This window comes from Lonchura striata, chromosome 13, assembly GCF_046129695.1.
Source record: "Lonchura striata isolate bLonStr1 chromosome 13, bLonStr1.mat, whole genome shotgun sequence".
Classification (NCBI taxonomy): domain Eukaryota; kingdom Metazoa; phylum Chordata; class Aves; order Passeriformes; family Estrildidae; genus Lonchura; species Lonchura striata.
This window is the reverse complement of record NC_134615.1, coordinates 12040437-12060557: the sequence shown is the minus strand read 5'-3', so window position 1 is coordinate 12060557 and position 20121 is coordinate 12040437. Positions and strand designations below refer to the sequence as shown.

The following is a 20121-nucleotide window of genomic DNA, read 5'->3' as shown; positions in this document are numbered from 1 at the left end:
AAACATATATCCATATATCCATATCCATCCTCCTGTCTAGGAGAAAGCTGTTATGCTCAAGTTATTCTCTGCTCTACATAGTAGGGGGAAAATATAAAGGTATTGTACAACATATGATCATACAAAAGCTTCTAAACATACTCATGGTTAATTACTTTCTTGATCAGCATGCAGTGCTGGAAAGGTGGGTATGATAGAAATAAAAATTTATTATATTTCAACTGAATTCAGTTATGCTTTTCAAATGGTTCTTCTATCCCAGTGGGAATGAACCATGGCAAGATAATGTTACTTAATAGTTTTATTTCTAAAATGCATCTTCTTTTCTCTATGCATGCAAGTGCTTTACGGCTTCAATAAAAACCATTGTGAAACAGACGCTAAAACATTATCCTAAATATCATTTCACTTTCTGTCTTAAATGTAGGCATTAAAGTAGTAAAAGGAGATCTACTACAAAAGTAAAAATGAAAAACAGAAAAGTTGCATGTGGGGATAGTGATCATTCTAATCATGCTGAGTTCTATCAGCTGCAGTTACAGTAGCTTGAAATTGTACTGGATAGGCTCAGATACAGATTTCCCCCCCAAAATAAGGTTGGTTGCTTGAGATGTCAGACATACTCTGAATGTATTCCTACAGAAGAATGAAGTTACAACCCATGAAAGGCTTTGAACTCTTTATATTTTGGCTGTTGTTAATGTTCAAATAACTGAATTGACTCTTACTGGAAGCTGATCTCATAGTGCCGTGGCATTCCTGTCTTCCCTTCACATGCAATGCTGAAAGGGGAATGTGTGCCTCAAGGCCATGATTGCCACGATCAAATTTGGTCAAATTAACCAGGGAACCTGCTTGTAGCCAAGAACCACTTGGGAGAAGTGCACCTCAGGAATCAACAATTCCTTCTGAAATACAGTTTGGCACTATATCCAGAAAATGTGTATGTTCAACTTTCTTTTACAAAAAAAAAGGTATTGAAAAACAAATTATGCCCCACTAGGGAAGAAGGTTTGTAAGTTGTGTCCTACAATCACTATTGTCTCAAATAGAAATAATAGATTCTGTTAAAATGACCAGCACTAGCGCAGTAGATCTGCACACAAGTGTTCTTCTCTGAGCTCTGTGTTCCTATTTGTGATACAAACACCAGAGTCTTTTATTGTATTTTGATACCTACCTGCACATTGCTATCATTAAGCTGCCTAAAGACTTGCTTTTCAACTGAAGCTTCTACAAAACTTCCAAAGGTGAAAATGCCTCAGAAATTAATTTATTTGCCTTTCACAGAGTGTGGTGATGCAAACAATATAAGACAGTGCTGTGATTTCTTGAGTGAGAAAAAGTAGCTATCTCTTATCTAAAATTCTTTTGCCTAAAACTTGAAGCTAAAAATAGCAATAGAATCTCACTAAGAAGTGAATACTCAAACCTGAGGTGTTAAACAGAACTCCCATTAACTTACTTTTAATTATTTGTTTGGAAGTTACCAAACTTTCAGCAAAGACACCTAGAAATGAAAGAACAGGGCAGTAAAATCTCAGTATTACAGAGTAATACTGTACAAACAAGTACAAACATGTACTTACTAAAAAGGAAAGTAAATGTTATGATGACAGGTATATCTTAGAGTGAAAGAATTGTGTGTAATTCTGGACAGTTAGCAGGAAACAAGATGATGTCAGGAAATTATTTCCTATAGGTCAATGACTGTGTGGTTAAGTTACTCCATTGAAGTACATTGATAAGTATTTTGATTTATTTTCCAACCATAAGTCCAGAACGGGCACATGGGACCCTGATAAATCCCATTTTAGGTTGAGAACGAGATGAAGTAATGAATCCACTGAAGAATTGCTTACAGGAGCCCCAGGAATTTTTTGTGGTTACTGCCTGGAGTGGTGTCTCACTTGGATGTTTTCCTTTCCTGGTATGGAAAATCTTCACACACAACCCTAAATTTGTTTTCTTCCCTTCACTGAGTGAAGTCTTCCATTAGCTTCTGGTCTGTTTCTCACCTTGGCATCACTTGTGCTCATGATCTTTTTCTGCACATATCATCAATTCATTACAGTAATACACTCTGCTCAAAGAATTCGTGCTCCCAAACATTAAAGCTATTTGAAGGCCAAATCCAATTCTGCATCTAAATTTTGCAGTCCCTAAAGAGAATAAAAACTAAATGCATAGGTGTGATGTTGGCTCAGTTACATAATTAGCAAACTTCTAGTTGACTTCAGGAGAATGGATTTGATGCCAAACATCAATATCAATAGCTCCAGCCACCAGCAGGGCTGGAAATAAGAAGCCGGATGTGAATCCTGCTTTATTAATTTCTGCTGAAAAATGAATTTAACTTTGCAAAGTGTTTTCTGCTCACATTTTATTTTTTTTACTGTCCCAACTAAATTTAACTTTCCTAAACAATCTGAGAATTTAAATGAGCTTCCTGTCCATGCACGTTTGTGATTTTTTGTATCACTCATTTCTTTTTTTGATAGCACATTGTTTTATTCTTTCAGTCTTAAAAAAAAGAGAAAGAGAAAAGAAAAACCTGACACAAAAGTGAATTTTTTTTTATTGCATTTCATTTTAAGTCGTCTTTTTAAAGATCTGTCATTTATACAATGACAAGAAAACTTTCTAAATTGGAACTAATTTATGAATTCCTTCTTTTTGGCATAATGTCACTTTGCAAGTTAAAATGATAATGACTGGAAAGATCAAATATGTTTATCTAAAAAAAGAAGAGAGGTTTTAAGAGTTTGTGCTCATTAGAAATCTTTGCAAACTCTGTACACAGCAGGCATTATAGATTTTTTGAGTGCAAAAATCCTTTCAGTTAAGAAAAAGAGGTAGCTGAGAATGGGAAAGGTTGAAGCAAGTTCAGAATCCTTTTGTCTAGCAACTATAAATGGGTGAAATATCTGGTTTTCACATATGTGATTTTTAGAATGAGATTTGATTTTGTCACGAAACCAATCCTTCATGCTCCATGTATGTGATTGGATTCTTCCCATTCAACCTTCCATTCATGAGCAATCTTTCAACTGCAAAAATATTCACAAGCCAGTGTGTTACCTGTTGGGTTTTAATAACTTCTCCTTTGTAACAGTGATTTAGGAATGTGCATCCAAAAGGCTTACAGTGGACCTTCAGTACACTGGAAAATGTTTTGACCTCTCTCCTTTCATTATGAGGATTTTGATGCAAAGGAAACAACTAAGCTGTAGCAAATGAAGTAGAATTAATACCATTATGCTCACAATATGCCCACTGCCTGGGGGAGTGCTGCCGACTGATCTAATAATACCAGAATCGCATCCTCACACCATTATAAAATGCATCCATATGTTTCTTATCAAGGCCACTGGTGGCACAAGTCCTTGATCCAGGCATGTAATAGTCTTTAAAGCTGCACAGAAGAAAAGTTTCATTTGGTGCTGTTCTTGTGCCCTGCATTGTTGCTTCCTCTTACACTTCTGATTCCTACCAGCAATGTTGGCATGTCACCATCTGTTCCCTCTTCCACCATGTCAGATTGTGTCTTTATCCTATGTTTTAATCTCTCTTCACCAATGACGTGCTCTTCACCAATGAAGTGTTTAAAATGGTGTGAGGAAAATATTAGTCTATGATATAAAAAGGAAGAAATCTGTTTCTCCCACTCATTTTCTTTCAGTGAAGATGTGCAGATTTTTAAAGCATGTGCTTAAAAATAATTATGAAAGAATTATGAAAATGCTACAAAAATGCCATATGAAATTTTCTAATGCTTTGTGTAGGCACAACTGGATTCAGTGCAGATTTCAGACTGAAAATGAATAAGGAAGCAATTTCTGTCTTATATTACCAAAAATAGATGGGCTTGTAGTTTCACCTTAATGTAATTTTCCGTGTAGCTTTTGCACAAAAAAAAAAAATAATCCTTCTAATATCTGATGCAAAAGCATGCAAAGATTAGAAACAAAAATAGAAACATGAATAAGATAAAAAGTATTCAGACTACATTGTTTCATTTTTAAATTACTCTGAGGATTGTTTTCTCCCTCAAGATCATGAAGAAAGCTCCTATCCAGGGTTTTACTTGGACACCACTTGTCACTGAAGAACATGTCACAGCTCAGTGGTGATCTCTGAACATCTGTCTTGTTTTCAGGAGCTTCCACTGTCAGGTCCTGATGATGTTACTTTTTTTACTAAGCACAACTTCTGAGGATCAGTTATTTGAGACATGCTGAAAAAAATTAGTGAATCAGTATGTATGATATTACCCAGTGACAAGTATGATTTGTCTTTTTGTTTATAGAATAATTTGTTGGGGTTCCCCCATCTTTTGTATGCAAAATCTCTAAGGCACTTCCAGAGTGATATGGGACAAAACCCTCCTATATGTGCAGCACTCACACTGATACTCCTGAGTAGAGGATTCAGTAACATTCTCCATTTTATATTCAGTGTCGAGAAGACGAAAGCTTAAATAAGAAGACTACAATTAGTTAATGTGCCCTGTTATACAAAGCTTCAAATCTCGAATGAAATATGAAAAGTGAACACAAGAGCAGGTGCTGCAGCTGGCTGGCATTAAAAAAAAGGTTTCATTGCTGTCACATATTTGAAGCACAAGAAGATGGGAGTGTCTATGATCAACATCATATTAAAAGCCTTTTCAAAGAAAATAAGTGATCCCAAACTATTTGGATGCTATCCAAATTTCTTTGGAAGCACTCTAACATGAGAATAATTGAAAGTAAATCTCTTGATAAAGATTTAATGTTTATCTTTATTCTGAGATCAGAAATTCATCCTACCACTTTACAGAGCTCAAAAGGTGTGTGGATGTGACACTTGGGAATATAGTTTAATGTTGAACATGGTGCTGGGTTTACAACTGGACTCAATGATCCTACAGGTCTTTTACAGCCTTAAGGATTGTATGTTTAGCCGTCACATTTATAGGATCATGTTCTTGACTTATGTTCTTTATTTCAAAGATAATTTGAGAAACAGTGGAATGCACTGACATGCATCCTGTTAAGGATCCACAGCATTTGTGAATCAACAACCTTTTCATGAAGCTGTAAGACAGTAAAAGATGTTTATACAAAATATTCCTGAATTAGATTGTGTCAGTCTGTTACATGTAAATATAGGTAAAGATGTCCTTGAAATGATATATTTTAAATGTTTTCAGTTACTTGCAGAGGGTGATGGGGCAGAATTTAGATTTTTAATGAAATCCACCAAAACCACAATTTACACCAGCTATATTATAAAATAAAAGATAAGTTTTGGATAATCTTTTCTCATTTTTAAAGATATTAAGCTACTTAAAAATATGACAGAGAGGACAGTGAAAATTCAGTTCCAGCTCCAGATCATTAACTGAATCCTGTTCCACTTCCTTTTTGCCTGTTTCCACATAAATACAGCTTTATTTAAAAGCATTTGTTTAAAAGAGACCATTACAGTCTTTACATTTGTGAAGAATGATAGAGTATAAGAATAATTAGTTAATGGCTGTTTCTCCTTCCATATTTGTGTTATGGTTTTAAGTCTGGCTAGAGATGAACCACACAGGTTTTCAAGAAGGAGCAGGAAGACAGAGATCTGCTTATGAAAAGTTACTTGCTACAAAAATTATCCTTGTCTATTATATTTCCTTGCAGAAAAGATGTTTCCTGAAGACATGCTTGGATATTGCTTGGTGCAAATGCTGAGTCGCCACAGTGGTGTCAGGATGGAATTGCACTGATGTGTCTGAGAAAATGGGCTTGGGCAAATGTTTTGTTTAGATACAGGTAAATAATTGTCAGTGAAAGTTTAGGATTCTTCAATGTTCTTTTATTCTGGAGGCAGTGTGTCCAGGCAAGTGTTAAACCATTCATTTTGCAATGTTCTGATCCCAGCTTGCAGTATTGCCATCATATTTTGATATTGCCATATTATAGAAGTACAATACTGAACACTCAACTGGTTTTACCTCTGTCTCTCTAGAGCTATCTATTTATCTTGACAAACCTTTGAGCATGGTCACTAAGGGTGGGGGGTTGTCTAGATATTATTTAAATATCAATTCTTCAGATTTAGCATGAGTATAATTTCTTCCTGCAGTACCAATGCATATGTGCTAACAGTAGCTAAGTGCTGGTTTGAATGGGTATCCAAAGGAAACTCTGCCAACAAAGGTCATTGTTGCTGGATGCAGTTATAATAATTCCAATGGAATCATGCAGCTGCTTAAAGCTTAAAGCCAGTCAAACTGCTTAAAGGTAGTCAAACTGCCAAACCCTAAGACTTAACAACAGAATTTTTTAATATTGTTTGTCTACTGTTTCTTTTCGCATTTAAAGAAATGTGGCTTAACAAAATTCTGTCCTAGGCTGGAAGGTTTGTGCAGAAAGAAGGTAGTTAGCAAATAGAATTATGTGCAGAAAGGCTTTAATCCCTGCAGCCCCTATGTAAGAACATCTGCTTGAATTACAGGCCATACATAAATTGTGTGTGCTTGTTTTTGTCACAGATCCTTCCCTTCCACCCTCTGCTCCCCACATCTTATATGATACACTGCAAAAAAAACCCACCCAAAACAAAAACTAATTAGTACTTCCAGCCCCCCCATTAGTGAAACCTGATATGTTTACTAAAAAAATAATTGCGACATTCCGTTCATAAATCTTTAGCAATGTCAGCATTATACTGATGGAATTATGATGTCCCAGTACAAATTGTCTGACCTGCTTTATGTTCCCCAGCACATAATTAAGGTGGTGGTGTGTTAAAGGAAGTAATTTTGTTCAAAGCTTTGGCACCAGCAGTGCAATGTCTTTTACTCGTATTACTAACAGTTACCAGTCAAGGTAGGAGCTGCACTGTGGCTGACTCTGAGATTAGACATATTCCTGTAGCTCTGAGCACAAGGCTTTGAGCAGCACATGCAAAATTTAAAATAATGTTTGGTGTGGTGACTTTGTCAAGATTTGAGTTTTACTCTCTTGAGGGTTTGAATGAGCAAATGAGTTAATGAATGATGACAAGAAAAATTTAAAAACAACAAGCTTTAAATTTCATTCACAAGTCGTTTGAAATATAACTTGTTTCCTTTCTTTGTAATCTTTGAACTTTTTAGTTATTTTCTTTGAAGATAGAAACTTTAGGAGAGTATCTAACAGACCCTTGAAATTTGTTAGCAAATTGAATTTTATTTTCAAAGTGCATATTCTGAATAATTACTTTAGAGGACCCATAGCAGTGTAAATTTCTGGAGAAAATGCCAATGGCAATGTCAGATCCTGATCCCACAAACAGCTAAAAGTGTGTGTCTCACTGAAATTCTGGAGTAATCACACTGACCTTGAGAATCACAATGTTTCTGTACAATTCAGCCATAAAAATGTCTTCCTCCCCATTTGCAGTTCCTGGTGAGGTCTCCAAGCCTGTTGTCTGCAACTTGGGGCTGAGCCTCTGTAGAATCAGATTTTATTACCCTTTCTCATGTATTCTTCAGTGACTTCCAGGCACAACTCATATTTGCAATATTTACTTACAGGATAGATCATCACAGCTGGGTGGTGATAGGATTTGAGCATGAAAAAAGTCAATAAAATGCATGGTAACTAACAAAGTAAATATGATTAAATGTATTTTCCTTACCCCGTGAAGCACTCAGGCTTTGGTAGACGATAGGGAATTGCCACTGTTACTTAAGTGTAGGATTTGAAATACCCAGTTCTTTTGAACACTGTGAAATTGCCTTTTGATTTCACTTGGCTTTAGCACACACCTATGATGACAGGTAATGATGACCTCTTTTTAGTTATTATTTACTTTATTCCCTAGGAAGACAGTTTTTGGTTTAAAATGTTCATAGTTTTACATGCATTATTTCTTTAAAGAGCTATCAATGCCATTTCTGTTTACAAGTCAAAAATAAATGCACTTTCAATTCTACTACAGTTAGTGCATGGTACAATGTTTAATTTTGGCAAAAGGCAGAAATAGTCAGCTCTGTGTTTAGAAGCAGGTGTTTGAGCTTAGCCAAAACTTTCTCCTTAAACTCAGGAGAACATTCAAGTCGCGATAAGTTTTAATTTGTCTTTCCAGATAGTTACGTGGCCTAAATATATATACTCCTAAGTCATCATTTATATTGATTCTGCCTTTTTTATTTTTACATAGCATTCTAAGATTTCAGTAAAGCTTGGAAGATATATTTTGATATCATTACATCTTCAACACATTCAAAGCAGGATAATAACCCAAAATATATATTTTAGAGAAATTTGCCTGCTGTTTTATGGTACAACACTGGCCTTCCTGCTAGGTCTCTAAATGAAAACACTGACTAAAAGATCACAGATTCCTTGAAAATTGTATTGCCCATTTCAGTGGGTGTAAATGATCCAGGCATTTCATTTCAGCATGCTTTTCTACTGTCCATTCAAACCTACAGCTAAGGTTCACATAAATTACACATCTAAACATATAGAAATAACTTATTGAAAATTCTGGGTTTTAGTCATCTTATACCAGTGTAAGCCTGTCTTTTTATGTCTGTTATTTCTGAGGTCTAGGAAATATGTCATTGGATAAATTGTCTTGTGAGGCCAAAATTAGCTGTTGCTCTTTCCTTTAAAATATTAACTGCTTAATAATTTCCATGCAAATACACTAACAATTAATAATTGCATTGCAATGACTTGGCTGTTTATAGCCTGTAAATTGAAGTATTAGGTGTATGTAAATATCTTGACTTCAGTGGGAAATGGAAAGACGCTGCTTAGTAATAAAAGCTGTCCTATTTAATTAGCAGAATGTTACATATCCTGTTTCCTTCTAAACACCATAGGGTCTCCTAAGCATTCACAGGTCTTGACTAAGCAGGCTGTTGCATTGCAGATTACAGGAAGCCTTGTACTGAAAATTACCATTTGAAATAAAACAGAACAAAAATTTTACCAACTATCAGTAGGACTGTGGCTTAGCCATTTGAAAAACAAAGCTAAGGAGTGGAGGGAAATCAGGGTAACATTTTTTGCTGAGAAAAGGTTATGAGTGGTTGAAACTATTTGACGAATAGTCAGAGTCAGAGTAGAAAAAAAATTCACAAATGTTTTCAACGCAATGTTGAAATGCTTCATTTTGAAAATGTCAAATGAACTGGTTTGATATTTCAAAATGTTTTGGGCTTGTGCATTGTAATGGAAGCTGAGGAAATAAAAGGCTAAGTTCACCCAGCTACTTGAGGGCTCTTACCAAATAAACGTCAGGAGATGCCTTGGCTCAATCACACCTGTCTTCCTGCCTCCCAAGGGTGCTGTCGCCCTTCCACCAGATGATGTGTGCTCTGATTCTTATCCTGAAATGTTTCACTTTGCATGGTCAGCTTGTATGTCACTGACTAGAGAGGAATCCTCACATCACAGGGGTTCAATCATATGCCAGAAGAGCCCAGATCTTTGCCCATGCCCTGAATTCAGCAGAGGACTCTGATGTATCAAAGAGCTGTGTTACACCACAGCATCAGCTACTTTGTCATGAAACATCCTTAGGCTTCTCTTTTGTATGGGGTATTTAAATGTTATTTGCTAAAAAAGAACAAAAGCAGTCATAAGTTACTTTTAGAATATCATTGAGTAAAAATCCTTAGGTACCTAATAATTTCTTTCTTAATTTCTCCAAAATGAACTTCCTTGATATGGAGAAATTTTTTGCAACTTATTTTACTTCTGTGTTTTGAACAAATCATCTGACAAGAAAATATAATCAGTATTTTCACATTCCTCCCCCAGATGGTTAAATTTTCAGAAATCACAATATGACAGTGAGCTGGAGTGATGGAAGTTGCTGGAATGTGTCAAGGATCAGAATTTCCCTTCACATTTCTTGGGTTGCTGTGTCAGTAGGTGTAAGTCAGCATAGCTCCATTCACATCAGTAAGGTGTGCTGTTTTATACTGAGCAGGGGGTTGACTCACTGTATTATGACTTCTATTAGGTGAATTAAGATTAGATGTGCTTCTGGTTTTGGGGTTCCCCCCACTGATTTTAGTAAGTCCTTACTTACTTCTGTGCATCTACTTTTTTAAAAAAGACATAACTACTTTAATTGACTAAGTTCATGAACATAATTAATGTTGCAAGTTTCTGGAAGACTGAGATCTAGGATTGTAAGTCTGGTGCATTTTGAAAAATAATAATATTTGTTCTATGTATATCTGCATGTAAGTTGTGTGTGGTTTTGTGTAAGGATTATTGCTAAAAAGCATGGGTTTTTTCCACCTCTCAATTGAAGAAGATAAAAAAAGCCAAGCAAACTTAAAGAAATTATATTAGTCCGCATTCAAACAATGGTATAATCATGTCACTAGTTCCTGTGAACATAAGACAGCTATAAGGATCTTATTTAACTTCTTTTTACAAGTGTCGTCATCTACATCTGCAGGGCTCAAGTCAAAATTTTGCCGACAATATTTTATGGTCTTCATAAAAACTGAGGAATTTATGTATGTATTATTTCAGATTATTTCACAATATTGTTAATCTACTGTGTCCTCCCATCCTCTTTAAAAAAAATTCCCCATTGCAAAGCCATTATCACTTTTATGAAAACAAAAAGAGTGCATGTTTATTTTCCAAAATGTCCTTAAAGACTTTCATAAGGTTACTTCATAAAATGTTAGACTGTCCTTTGTCTTTTCTTCTCATCACTTCCATCTGCTGAGGAACTATGTGTGAAATACCACTAAATCAGAGTAACCATGGTGCATTAGGTTGTGAAGAGCAGGCCATGCCACTAAGAGTCAAAAATCCTCCTATTTTCAACCCCATTGATGGTTGCATTGTACTTTTGCCTGATTAAAGTTTAAACATGTATCATGGTTCAAATTAAGATTAAAATGGACTTTTCTAAATCAGGACCTCTTAACTGCTCTTCCAAAGTCCAATAAATTCAGAATACTTTGGATTACTTTCAATGTTGTTAAAGGTCAAACCTCTGAATGCCTGTTTAGGGAAAACTGGTTTTTATTAGCCAAGTATATAATTTTAGTTTTTTGTACTGAGACAGTCCTGTTAAATTATGTCCCATTACCGGGTTGCACAATTAAGAATTTAAGAAACAAAGACTTTATTTTTAGTACAAATCTTTGTTCAACTCAGTTTTACATGGTAAATATTACGCATAAATATATGTCAACTGTGACATTATATGAGAAGATAACATATGATTCATAAACAAAGTATTAATTTAAATTTCTCTAGTTTTTTCATTAATGACTTTATTGTTGCTTTTTAGTGGATTTTTGTGACAATATTTTTTATAAACTTCAACAATATCATGTGACTGAAATAAGAAGTAGTGTTGAAATTAAGATATATCTAGAGAATCAATGCATTTTTTTCATATTATTTCTTCTACCTCCTCTTGAAGTCACAAGTCAGTGTATAAAACTTTATTTTAATAAGATGTGTTGGGGCGATGGAAGACATTATTCATTTGATTTGTGATGATTCATGTATGGACATTATTTGAGAAGCTCTGTGCAATTTGGGGACTTTTTAACTCTCTTTCAATGGATTTTGGTGCACAGACTGCTGCTGGCTGTTGCAGTGATTGCTCAAAACCTGTCTACGGTGGTTCCTGCCCATCCTTGAGCCAGTTCCCACCTGCAGTTGTGAGCAATGCCTCGTGTAAGTTGGCAGAACTTGGGCTGCAGGGCTGGCACTCAGATCTGCTTGGGTTTAGTGCTGGGTCAGCCCATGGGTCCATGGCAGGAGACTTTGGTGACTGTGAGCTTTCCACTGTGGGACTGCACTTTCCTGCCTCTCAGCAGAGTTACAGAGACAAAAATCGCTTCAAGAGAGTAAGATGTTTAATTTCTACTCTATTAAGGAACTCAAAAAACATTTCAGATAAGAAACTCAGCCTCTTCTTACCTATTAAAGGTACTGATAAGTTGATAAAGTCAAACTTTCCCCCTTTTCTCTGTGTTCAAACTTGGGAAAATTCAGTAACAGTCTTGTATGCTGCCTGCTAACCTTAGGCCATTGAAACAATACATCAACAGGAAATGAAAAAAAAATATGTCTCAAATCCATGTGTTTTTAAGCCAATATCATAGACAGCAGGCAAGATATTAACTTTGTTTAGGCCATCAATATTTCATTTTAAGCCATTCCAATCCTTACTGGGATTTTTTTCTGTATAGGAAGAATCATATTTTTGTTTAACATCTTAAAATATAAAGCATCTTTTGAATCAGTTTGGAAAAAAAATAGCAATCTGACTCTGTTTCTGGTCATTTTCCTCTGATTCCTTATTCCAGAAAAACCCAACAGATACAAAACATGTATTTGTGGGAAACAGTTCTTCGGTCTCCAATTTTGGTGAATGCAGACCTGCTAATTAACATGGGTCTCACTGTGACAGAAAAATCTCTAAAGCTCATTATAACTTAGTGTGTACCTTTGAAAAGGCAAGTGCTGCATGAGCATCTTTCAGATGAATTTTCCATACAGGAGAGTTTGGAAATGCATAAACCATGGGAATCTCGCACTGCTCCTGCCTTTACTCTCTGGATTTGCCAGTGGGGCATTGTCCACAACCTCTGACTCTCTACAGTTTTGAGATAAACTTTACCCCATTTCCCCCAGCCCCTATAACCAGGTGCAGAGTTTATATCCAACCTCCTGGCCTTGAGGCAGGAATGCTCCCCGGTGAGCTCTCCTGACACTACAGCACATCCTGCCACGACTTTTAACATCACTAGAGACGTTTTTTCCCCCAAAGGAAATAATGACTTGCAGTAACACAGCTTGTTGTGCGATCTTGTTGGAAATCCAAACATGTGGCAATTTACGAGTGTCAGCAGAATTTTTTAAACTTGTGTGGCAGTACGTGCTGTGCGTTAGATGTTGGAATCTGACCCTTCGGCTTTGCCACAGTGGTGTCCCAGGAAAACCATGTAGAGTTGCCTCTACTCTCCTTTCTATTTTCTTTCTTTCCCTAATATTCTGCAATATAGTTTACCTATGTAGCAATTTGTATGTGTTCTGCCTGTAGATTGTTCTTTACAACCTGAAATCCTGCCTAAGACCTTTTTATTTTATCTGATCAGTCAATTTTCGTATCTTTGTTTTTCTTTGTACAATTCATGCTTTATTTATGGAATTCTTGACTAATTGAAATAGGGTTTTAAAGTAAGAGGCAGAAAATGGCAAAGGCTCTAAATGTACTTTTTTTTTCTCACCCCAGTATTGTAACAATTAGGATTTTTAATAAGAAAAGATTTTTTCTACAAATGATGAAACTCAATTTCTAAAATCCAATTTTAATACCTGTGTTCTGCCTAACCGGATCTGAAAGCAATATAGATCTCAAGCTGTTTCATGACAAAACAGTCTTTGCATTCAGCCTTGAGCAAGTGAAACAGGGTTTCTGGTTATTCCTATTAAGAACAGCATAAATAAACCTGAGCACACTGCCATGTAATGTTCAAGTAGAAAATAGTCTTATTACAGACTGGCTTGTCTGAAATTTGGGTTTGGCATGTTTAACATGTTTTACATCATCAGTTTTTGTTACAGCTGTTGGCACTAGACTGCAACATGATTGAGAGCTTTTGATGACCTCAGCTTCTGCAGTTTATTAAGTCATCCAAACAAATAAAGAGGTTCTGTCAAGTAGCTTGCTTACAACATCTGCCTTACCTGTATATTTTTATGGTCTAGTATAATTGTAATTTGAATTTTAAGTGTCTATCAGTGAGGGAAAGAGGGAGAAGATAAAGCTCCTATTCTGTGGCTGAAAAGAAAGAGAAAAGTACACCTTGGCTACCATCTCTACTGAATACATAATGAAGGGCTAAGGAAACAACCTTTTAATGTCCTCAAGACTTGGTCTGATTAATAAAATAAATATGTTTTCATTCTGAAGATCAGCAGCAGTCAATTATTATGAATACAGCAGTCAATTATTATGAATATTATGAAACTGCTGAAATTTCATAGAGGGGCAGAAACAAGCATTGCATAAACTACAAGAAACAGTGAGAGCAATGTGTTCATGTGAAGGAAGCAGACTGGTTTTATGAAAGTACTTTTCCCTGGGCCAGTGGCATATCCAGTGCCTCCTAGTTCTCTGCTAGAATCCAGATGGTTCTGCATTGCAGAGAGAACAATGCCATTTTAACAACAGTTGATTATTTCTTCAGACTTGGAGATTTTCAGAGAGCTTCTTCCTCAGTTCTTGGCTGACATAGGACTGATAGGATACGTGTTAAATGACAAAACTTGAAAACTCAAAGGCTTTGTTTTTTACAAATCAGATGAAACCTTTTGACTTTCACAAAACCTTGTGGTGTGGTGGTAAAACTGATGGTTTGATCCAGGTTGAAATTAGAGTGAAAACAGCTTTCGAGTTGGCATTTTAACACATCTGTCAGGCAAGTTGGCTTTGGCACAGTGGGAAAAAGAGAAGACCAAAGCAACATTAAGCAACTCTGGTGATCCCCAAAACCCTATTAAAGAAGAAGTCAGTAAGATTTAGCGCAGTGGAAAGTGTGAATTGGTTTCTTTCCCCCAGCGGTGCTGCTGGAGGTGCAGGACCCCGGGGGATCCCTGGGCCTGGCTCTGCCCTCGAGCTCAGGCAGTGCTGAGGTCACGTCCAGAGGGCAGGAAAGTGTTTGGAGATGGGATGCTCCCATTTTATTTTTCCTTTGTAAACTGTAATGGGTAAAAAGGTAATGCCTGTAGGTGTGAACACCAGCTGATTCTTACATTTTCAGAAGAAGATTTCCTGAGGTCAACAGCAAGAACTTCACCAGGCCTGTGGAGACTCTGGCTGTGTACAGTCGCTCCCTGCAGTGCCCTGCCTGAAGTCCATCATGCCATCTCTTCTTGGCCGGGTCAGCTCTCCTGGGTTATCCAGGGCTGGCCCAAGGTTATGGTAAATGTGTCTTCCCAGCAGCAAAGGCATGACTAGATACAAATATGAGATGCAGCTAAAGCTAACTGCATTTTCAGACAGCATCTTGTAATCCCTGTGCTATGGCTCTGAGCTCGTGCAGGAATTTGCATTTGTGCATGTGTAAATCGAGCCAGACCATCCTGAATGGGCAGTCAGTGGATCTGGGGGTGATACCAGCACTCAACACACTGCAGACTTCAGTGAGACTTGATTAGATCACATTCTAGAGATCACATATAGGAATGCAGTTTGCTCTTTTTTTACAGAGCAAAAGGGAGGGTCAGAGTACTTTGTACTCTGAGTCATGACACAGAAAGGTCTATTTTCTCTTAAATTAGGGATTTGCTGTGTAGTAGTTTGGACTATCCTATCACCATCAACAAAATACTGGCACCAGCCACTAAAATGACAGTCTGCTTGGCTGGGTCTCAGTCTGGGGGAGTTTGCAATGATGCCAGCAACTCAGAAGAGCATCAGAAGTTGTTTTAAAGTACTGAAAAGCAACATGTAAACAGTGAGAAAATACATGAGTAAATGGAGAAAGAAGTTGTCATCAGCTGTCCTTCTGTGGAAGCAGAAAAATGCAAGTTTAAAAATGTGGCTAGTAGCCTCAGTGAGTACACAGTTTTCAGAAATCCAAAGCTGATAATTTTCAAATCCATCTCACAATATATCTGTTTAAGCTGCCTCAGAAATAGCCCTTATGGAAAATAATGAAAACAGTCACACAGTCCTTCAGGTCAATATTATCCTTGTGGTTTTAATTCAGGTCCTGGTCAGAAGCTAATGGGATTTATTTTCCTTTGACTTCCACAATCTTTGAATCCAGTATTTAGCATGCACAAATTCATGAAAAGCTGGGGAGTATGTTTATTCCCAAAGTGAAGCAGTCTTCCAGGCATTTCTCTTTTTCTTCTAAGGCTGCCCTTTTCTCTTTGGGATAAAGATGTGGGCAATAGGCCACGTTTCAATGTCTGAGACCATCTGCCAACGCAAACTGAAAAAAATTAATTATGAATGGTGTCTTCCCATGCTAAATCATTTATTGTAAAGGAGTTTTTCAGCTTGTTTGTAATGGCTGTAGCCTAAGGGTGCACACTGTATAAATTGCCTGATTACAGGATACAGAACACTTCTAAATAGGCCTCAGATGATTAGGAGAGGGGAAAGAAATTAAAAAGGTCCTATAGGTATGCAAATGGATTGCCGAACAATAGACAAAGATATGAAAGACCATGATAAAACATACCCTATTTTCTTTTACCTTAAATGATGTACTAGGCAAGTAGCAAGCTTCATTACGTGTGTTAGCTGAGATGTGAATTGTTTCATAATTGAAACAATGCTGTGCCAGATAGTGCATGTTAGATTTCAAGATAAAGTACCAGGTTTTGTGTCCTCAAGCAGTCTGGGGTTTGCTGCCTGAATCTTAGTCTTAGGAATGGTTACATTCTGACCTTGATTTAATTTAACTCTTCCTACTTTAGCTTCTTTTGAGTTACCTCTTCAAACAGAAAGGACTAAATTTGCTTTTGTCCCACTAGATCCCCCTCTGAAGTCACAGTAAGGTGTCTGCCTCCCCTGAACAGGCAGTGCTGGTATTTTCCTGCCTGTTTGAAGGTAGCTGGGTGTGTTCAGACAGCTCAGTGAACAGCAGGAGCCATCTCCAGTCTGCCACACCCTTACACAAATCTTCACTCCCTCTTTCCCATACCCTTACACACATACACATCTGTGTGGGACAAGCATCTGCTGTTTCCTGGGAGCCTGAATACTTGGGGAGATAAAAATTTAAGTTTCCTGGTACTAAAGTAACTCAAATGTCTTAGCAGTCAACAGCAGCTCCAAGGGAACTGAAAGGTGAGAGGTGATAGATAATATTGCCTTTAAGTATTGCTCTCCCATGACACTCAGGGCTCCTTGGAGTTTAAGTGACTACGGAAATTGGTCAGAAGTGGGTGCTTAACAGCAACAGCCCTTTGAAAAATTACACCCCCATACCTCCAGTATACAGTCATGAGGAGCTCAACACATAAGAACCAAAGATATTTTGGTGTGTCTCCCAAAGAAAAAATCAAAATCAAGATTTAGAAATTAATCAAGTCTACATATTTTAGATATTTATTTTGGTTTTCATAAGATAAGTGATCAAACAAGGAATTTAAAATAGTCTCCATATGTGCACTCTGTCTGTAAGGTCCAGTCCGCCCTACTTTCTCTGTCCAGTCTTTCCCCAGAGGAAAAAATCTTATCTGCAGGTGCACCTTACATGTAGAACCCAATCCTCTAAACCAAGTGTTGAGTCTAGGCCTGCCCTTACTCCCATTTGGAATCTGTTAATCATTATTATATCTTCCTCTGCTTAGGTTAGGCCATCAGGTCAGCCTTCAGCTCCTTGCAGTGGGCAGTTCTTCTCTCAGAAGCAAGACAGAAAGGAGTGGAGAGGGGGAGGGTAAGGAGAATTTTATGATACAGTCATCTGGGGCTTGCAAGAGCTGTAAATTGGGATTTAGAGTGATATCAGTATTCTTTCATTTATTTCACCAAGTAACAAGGGAAACAGCACTTTGAATGTAGTACTAATGAATTAATAATGCACTCATTTGAAAGCTGGAGTTGAGACTCGGAAATATATCCAGTATTTTTAGTGGGCCTGAAATTCCATTAATGTACCAGCTCCCTGCCATGCAGGGAGATGCCCTTGATGCCAGTGTGGCCCTGCCACCTGCCCCAGCCACAGGGAGGCAAGCCCAGCTGTTCCTCCCACATTTTTGTTGGCAATTCCTGCACTCTCTGGCCATCGTTGAACTTTTCAACCTAAGGGATTTGATAAAAAGAGAATGTTAGGTTAAAATTTATTTGAATCTGTGTTTTCTTTTTGTAGGTACACAGTTTGTGGTAATTGTGAGTGGGTCTGGGCTGAGCCTCATCCCCAGTGGGCACAGCTGTGAGAAGCAGGTGAGCAGCACTGACAGCAATGAGCCATGGAGTGCCCAGGGGCACTGAGCAATCCCAAAGGGAGCAGAGGGCACACAGGGGCATGAGGAGTATAAAAGGTTGGGCTAAAGAACAAGAAGGACAAATGCTTGCAGCCTTCTGATGTTATCTGGTGTTACTCTGTTTGGGGGAATGCTTAAAGCTTTCTGAAATTGTGTGATGATGCTCTTGTATTGTGGCCATCTCGACTGTGGCATTTGCTGCAACACCTTTTATTTAGTATCCACGCTTGCCTCAGGCTCAGGTTTGGTTGTATCCTGTGAGGTCCTTTGCCTGCTGGAGCAAAGCACAGTGAGGGATCAGCAGTCCCTCTAGGGAAGCTCTGAACACTTTCAGTGCCCTGTGGCCCTGTCCTTGTGCTGTTTGATGAACTTTGCACGCATAGCTGTGGTCCATTTGGTTGTCAACCAACAGTCACTGCAGTACTGTGTAAAGTTTCTGGATTGGCTGAAAGCATCCAAGCATCTAAGCATCCAAGACGATCAAGGAGCAAAGCACTTAAGATTTTTCTGTCCTAATAATTTCTCTTTACTTCATTCTGCCCATGTTCCTTTGCAGTTCTTTCCAAGCAATCATCCTGGGATTTTATAGACCTGCTTGCAACCATCCCTTGGATGTTGTGTTTCTCAATTGGTTCAATTACAGCATGAACAAGCTATAATTTATTGCATTGTGCACCTCCAAATATATAATTGCTGACGATTTTTCCTAATAATTTGAAAATGGTAAAAATCTGTCATGTGCATCTTTTCTGTCTTCAATACACCTAGCTAACAGAATATGGAAAGATCTAGAAACTGTGATGAATATTTCTGTTATTTTGGAGGAGGGGTCCATTCCACAAATAGAAGTTTGTGGAATTTTCCCTCCCCGCTTCTGTTGATTATAAATTCTCAATAGGTATCTGAGATCAGGTCACAATGGGATGAAATCTGTGAAAGATTATTGATTTCTTTAAGAAATGAGGAAATTTGTAAGCCATGGCATGCACTTTAATATTGGTCCTGTCTGGCAGATCAGCTGCTTGGATCAGTGGTTTATGAATGCAGTAATTTCAGGATCCCTATCATCATTCAGACATGAAAAATTATTTTTAAATGGATGTGTAATAGACTTAATTTTTATAAAATGAATATTTGCAGTTAGCATCAACAAATACATTTCATTTCATTTGATGTTTGTGTTTTTCCTTGTTCCTAACTATTAGATAGATGAAAAGCTTTGAATCCAGCTTGAAATATGGTATTATATATCCTACGTTAGGTATCTTTGGAATAGCATGTGTGGGTGTTTATGACAGTTTTGAAGATTGATGATTGACAGTCACTCCCATAAAAAGTAGTAATATGAAGAATCACTCATTTCAAGAATGCTGAGAACATTCCTTACTTTGATATTTTTCCTTCTTTTCTGAAACCTGAAAAATAGTTTTATTTTTTAAGAGTAGGAAAATATGAACAAAAAGACACTTCATCAGGCTAATCTGCTATTTTTTTAATTTTACTGCCTGATCTAAAAAATGTTCTTCCTCCTAATGTCATACAGAGTCCTTTTCTAGGTCTTGTTTATTGTAAGCTCAATACTACATGATCCCTTCTACTCCACAAAACCTCAGGAAGGCAAAACAACAAGAAAACCAACATAAGGGAAAGGTGATTTTGTAAAGCAATCCTCTCCACAGTGAATGTGAAACCCAGCAGAAAATAATGTCCTCAGAAGGGAAAATGTCCTCAGATGTCCTCAATAGCTTTGGCTTCTTGCTGCACTTCACCAGTCTTGGGGTAAATGCCACAGAGTTTTTGGACTCTGAGGAAGCCCCACACCAGAGCAGCTGCCTGAACAGCCACATCCTCTGGAGTGCAGCATCTCCTGGGGCAAAGCTCAGCCCTGCAGGATCCTCTTCTCCCCTTTTGGGGTGACACAGACCCCTGAGTCTAGTCTGTCATTATATGTGCTGATATATATTGCGGTCATACTGCTTAAGATTATTGAAATCTTAAAATGCTTTTGCATTTATTAAATTTTTAGGTTTGTGGCAGCAATTCCCCTTCCCTCCCCACCACAGATTTTGTTGTTTTTCAGGTATCAGATTGTAGTAACAAGGGGAGCATATTAAGGATCAAAGCAAAGCCTGAGGATGATAGGTGCATAAAAATA

The 20121-nt window shown here is 37.4% G+C and overlaps 1 long non-coding RNA gene across 1 annotated transcript in view; it reads left to right on the top strand.

Moving 5' to 3' along the window:
* The window catches only part of LOC110484419 (uncharacterized), a 31676-nt gene that overhangs the window by 10581 nt on the left and 974 nt on the right, over positions 1-20121 (top strand). The gene's annotated exons all lie outside the window — the stretch shown is intronic.